Genomic DNA, 5668 nt, shown 5'->3' on the forward strand with positions numbered 1-5668 from the left:
AGGAAATTTCATTTTGAAGGTTCCTAGTTGAATTTCAAGATCATGCTTTGGTGTTTCCTCTCTCTCACTCGTTACCCCTATTCTACGGCGTCCTCTCGGACATAATCGTAAAAGCAATAGCTGATAGATCTTCGATGGAAGACTTCCACGCCCACTTCTTGGCTAACTTCATTCCGTCTAGAGCTATATCATATTTAATACAGATATACTGTTACAGAGTACAGAGGTTGGACGAGATTTTGGCCGATGTTATTCAAGACATAAAATTCTATACGCAAGTGTTCGCTCTTCATTTTCCAGAAGATCAAATTTAGCAAACCATTGTCAGAGGAATGCCTCCATCTTATAGGTCGTGCTTATGTTTTGCTTCTCGACCTCAAGCCTTCTCTGAACTTGAGGCAATTGCAGTGTCAGCCGAGGGAGTGAGGTGCGCTGACACCTTACGATTCACCAGGGAACCCTCTCCGTCATCTAACAGTTCTTGGCCACCACCTCGCTTTGACGCCATTCTTCCTGGATATTGAAGCCAGTTATGTCATGTCATATTGTGTTCCTTGATTTAAGACTTTATGGATTGGAAGATTCCGTGGATGTTCAGGTTGGTGTAAATTTTCCACTCGCGCATAGTTGCTTGTTGTCGTCTCAGTTCCGGAGGTGGTATGTTACGGATAGTATATAGCCTCTGGATTGGAGTGGAGTTTAGTGTGCCTGTTATGGTTCTAATACATACGTTCAAATGAACGTCGATCTTCCTAGTATGAGCGCTACGTTGCCACACCGGGGCACATTATTCAGCCACTGGATAAACCATGGTGAGGGCAAAAATCGTAGTGAGGATGAATCAGCTCCCCATGTAGTCCCAGCTAGTTTATTCATGATGTTGTTTCGCGACTTAAGTTTCTGACTTGTATTTTCCAGGTGTTTTTGTATGTTAAAGTACGATCTAAGGTGATGCCAAGGTACTTGGGTTTTAATTTATGTTTAATTCTTTGTTGGCAGGACACAGGGTGTTTAGGGGTTGTAGTAAGGATGTAAAGGAGAGGGCATATAAGTCTCTGGTAAGACCTCAACTAGAGTATGGTTCCAGTGTATGGGACCCTCACCAGGATTACCTGATTCAAGAATCTGGAAAAAAATCCAAAGAAAAGCAGCTCGATTTGTTCTGGGTGATTTGCGACAAAAGAGTAGCGTTACAAAAATGTTGTAAAGTTTGGGTTGGGAAGAATTGAGAGAAAGAAGAAGAGCTGCTCGACTAAGTGGTATGTTCTGAGCTGTCAGCGGATAAATGGAGTGGAATGATATTAGTAGACGAATAAGTTTGAGTGGCGTTTATAAAAGTAGGAAAGATCACAAAATGAAGATAAAGTTGGAATTCAAGAGGACAAACTGGGGCAAATATTCATTTGTAGGAAGGGGAGTTAGGGATTGGAATAACAAACCAAGGGAGACGTTCAATAAATTGCCATTTTCTTTGAAATCGTTTAGGAAAAGGCTAGAAAAGCAACAGATAGGGAATCTGCCACCTGGGCGACTGCCCTAAATGCAGATCAATATTGATTGATTGATTGATTGATTGATTGATTGATTGATTGATTGATTGATTGATTGATTGATTGATTGATTGATTGATTGATTGACAACGCTGAGCTATTGGTGAGCTATTTGGTTACACAGATAGAATGAGCATACTTCAGTCTTAGTCGGATTCGGGCAAAGTCTACACTTCGTCTATTATGCATTCGAGGTTTCCAAGTCATTGGAGAAAATGCATTCACCCTCTTCTAATGTCACAGTTTGGACAGCGATGATTAAGTCGTCAGCATAGCAGAATTTCTTGCTGATGGTGTCAGATATGTCACTGGTGTACAAGTTGAAATATAGTGAGGCTAATACAGACCCTTGAGGTAGTCCATTTTTACTGTAAAAGTCTTGCTTTTCTTTTGCCTTATGGTGACCTTGAAGTACCGATTTGTCAGCATGTTCTTCAGAAGGGCTGTAAGTTTTCGGAAGCGTGTATGCTTTTTCAAGTTTGAATAGTGGCCCATCCAGCCAAACTGTACCACATACCGCGGTCAGTTCAAAGGCCTCATTGTATGATATGCTAAAACTTGTTCACAGCGGCTGCGATTGATTCTGAAACCCACTGGTATGATGGTATTACGTTATTTCCTGGATTCGGTTGAGGATGAGGCGTTCCAACAATTTGTACCAAATACTCAGTAGTGCAATAAATTGGTAGCTGGAGAGATCATTTGCTGGTATTCCTGATTTGAGGATTGCTATGGTGTAAGCCATCTGGAACTCCGGGGGAATGATTCCAGTGTGGTCTAGGGGCAGTTTTCTTTCATCTGCGGAAACAATAACTAGATCAGGGTTGGCGTCAGATTGTCATCTAGCAGAATGGAATGTTTTCTCTCCTTTAGTATCAAAACTGAGATATAAGTCTTGGCCATCACAACACATAGCCAGTTTTCTCCATTTTCATAATTGTTTGGGTATCCCCAGGATGTCTCAAATATTATTACAATATTTATAAGTCCACCTGTTCAATACAATACAATAAAATCCACTATTTCATATGGTTAAAATTTTATACATAATACATAAAAGTCAGTGGTACATGTTTCACCCTCCTTTACGGGCATCATCAGCCTATATCAATCTTAAAAATGATACATATGGAGTCTTTCTAATCTTATAAATTATAGGGTAAAATGTTGAACAATGATTTCGTAAAATATTATCCTCTTCAGTCCCAGGAGACAAAAATTTGGATTTTGACAGTGATATTCACTAGAGTGGATAACAGGGAATCAGAGATGTTGAGAAAAATTCCAGAAAAAATATTCTACTGATAGGGTGTCCAAAATTGATGGTGTACATATGTACACCTCAGGTTTTTATTACATAAAATTTTTTTAACAAAATTATACATATACCTTATTAATGTTGAAAAGTATGGTACATTTACACCCAGATTAAATTACAAAATTACATAAATGCCTTAAACTAAAAATAGAAGGTATAAATCTGACATGAGAACTTTATGTAATAATAAGCAAGATGTTCCTCAATAACCATGATGTCAGTGTCCAAACCAACCTATAACTCTAAAAATACTTGAAAAATGCAAGCATACTGTACATATTACATTGTAATTACATGCCCAATCATTACTTAACATGGTATTTCATGAAACAGTTGTTCTTGAGGACACACAAGTACATATTGCATTTCACACACATGATTCTTGATTTGGACTTGCATCCTGGGAACCTACACTTGGATGGAAAGCTGTCATTTGAATACTTGGGAAAATGTCCGTACATATCAAATCTGACTTCCGGAATAGGCTGCGATATCACTTTACGGTATTTAGAGGCTGGTTCTTGTTCTTCCTGTTCCCTTTGTGCATCATCCTCAATGCCAACAGTGTGCAGTCCTCTCGGTGAGTGTCTGACTGACTGTGAAATTGTTTCAGATCTAATCAGGGCATTAGCTGCATGGAGACGGTATTGTAGGAGGCTCATTTGTTTTCTCTTAGGGATATCTGATTTCCAGCAGGCCCTTCTGTACATTAACCAGCCGTTGACAAGGACAAGGTGTACAAAATGGTTGAAGACTCGTACTGTCCATCTTTTTGTTCGTACAGTACATCTATAGTATGCCAATAATCTGTCGCAGAGGTCAGTTCCCCTCATGTTTGGGTTATAACTCCTTGTTACTGCTGGCTGTGGTACCTCAATTTTCTTTTTTTCCTGTTTGGACCAACGCATGCATGTGGCCTGTGGCTCACTTCCAACACAAGTTGACAAAAATGTAACACATTTGTTGTCTTTCCATTTCAGAACACAAACTTTTCCATCTTCCCTAACTTTCTCATCCCACTCCCCTCTTTGAAACTGTTTGTCACCTTTCAGCTTACTAACCACAGGCCCAATTCTGTTTTTCAAGACAGTTCCTGTTTGATGAATGCCATTACTCATCAAGAACTCTGCACACTTCATACTGGTAAAGAAACGGTCAGTGTAAATGACATGATGTCCATCCTTTGGCACTTTCACACTTAACAGTTTCACAATGCTGCCACCCAAACCAAGCTCTTTCATGTCATTTTCACAAACAGTTCCTCTCCCCTGATATATACAAAAGTCTAATACTAATCCATCTCTAGCTGCCAAGACAAAATTTTTAAGTCCAAGTGGGTTAGGTTTTGAGGGGACAAACTGGCGAAAACTACACCTTCCTGAAAAGGGTATCATCTGTTCATCAATCGACAGATGTGCAGGCCTTGGTAACGTCAGACACTTATCCCTAACAATATTTATCATTGGCCTAATTTTCCACAGTTTATCAGACAGGTCATGCTCAGCTAGGTTGTCTGTGAAATGCAGGTAATTCCTGAGTTCAAAATACCTATCTCGAGGCATACATTCTGAAATTAAAGGCACTTTTAATTCCCTGCTCCAGTATAGTTTTCCCTGTGGTAGCTTCAGAGTACCCATCAAAATCTGAATCCCTGTAAACTGTAGTAATTCTACAGCTGTGGTCTGAACAGAACGCAAGTCACGTTTTTGCACTGAATACAGGTTTGTTTGCTCAGCCAACAATTCCCAAAAAGCAGTTGGCAGATATTCATGAAAGGCCTCTTGTACTCCTTTAGGACCATTTTCATGGACCTCCAGTTCCTCTTCAAATTCAGGCCCCTTTCTCTCCATTCTGAAAAGCATTCCAAATTAGTGTGAATTAACATCCCTTTATGAAACGTAAATTAGGCCTACACTCATTTTGTATTTACAAGTACATGCGCATGCTTTACATAATGGGAAGAGTTCCTTCAATATAAAAATATAGAATATTTTGAACATACCTTGTTGTTTTCCACTTCATCATACGGGTGTTTACTTGCAGTGGTGTAGTAGCAGCTGTTAAATGTACATTATCTTCATTTTCTGATTCAGAGTCAGTGGATGAGTTTTCTATAATTGCTGTCTCAAATAACTCATCATCTGTGTCCGACAGTTCGGCATCACTGTTATTCAGTAAATCTACTAATGCCTGTAAATGTAAAACACTGGTTAATGATGCAGAAAACATAGGAAAAAATTATAACCTCAAAGAGGGAGAATATTGTTGTAGGGACCTGAGGTGCACAAATGTACACCTCATTTTTACCGGATAAAAACATACCAAAATAATAACTTCAACACATTAAATACTATGTGTTTTCAATTCTTAAATATAACTGAACGTATTCCAATAGTTATTTCATTTATATGCCGTTAAATATAATTTTTACCGGTACTTACTTCTCTTGCTGTGCTCTCTAGCAGCCGTATTGGTCAAATGTAAAATTCCATGTGGTCTGGCTCACAGCTGAACCGGAATATAGTGCTCCTAGTGGTTTTATTTGGAACTAATAAGGTAAACATACGTGTGGCATACGGCACAAACATAAAAATCTAACCTCAATGTGTCGAAATAAAATAAAAATTGAAGGTGTACATATGTACACTTCTGGACTCAAGAGGTTATACAATAACATCTAAAACAACTATATTGCGCCACAATGTGTTTAAAAAACAGTAAATTAACAGTTTTTGAAGATTAAAACGTGGTTAAACATGAATATTTGAGAGTTTAAAACAAAAATGGATCCTTTTGTTAT

General features: G+C 38.6%; 1 pseudogene; it reads right to left on the reverse strand.

Annotated features, from left to right (window-relative positions):
• Nucleotides 1-376: 376 nt before the first annotated feature.
• LOC137498476 (piggyBac transposable element-derived protein 3-like) lies at nt 377-4993 on the reverse strand (annotated as a pseudogene).
• Between the last annotated feature and the right edge of the window lie 675 nt (nt 4994-5668).

This window comes from Anabrus simplex, chromosome 2, assembly GCF_040414725.1.
Source record: "Anabrus simplex isolate iqAnaSimp1 chromosome 2, ASM4041472v1, whole genome shotgun sequence".
Lineage (NCBI taxonomy): Eukaryota > Metazoa > Arthropoda > Insecta > Orthoptera > Tettigoniidae > Anabrus > Anabrus simplex.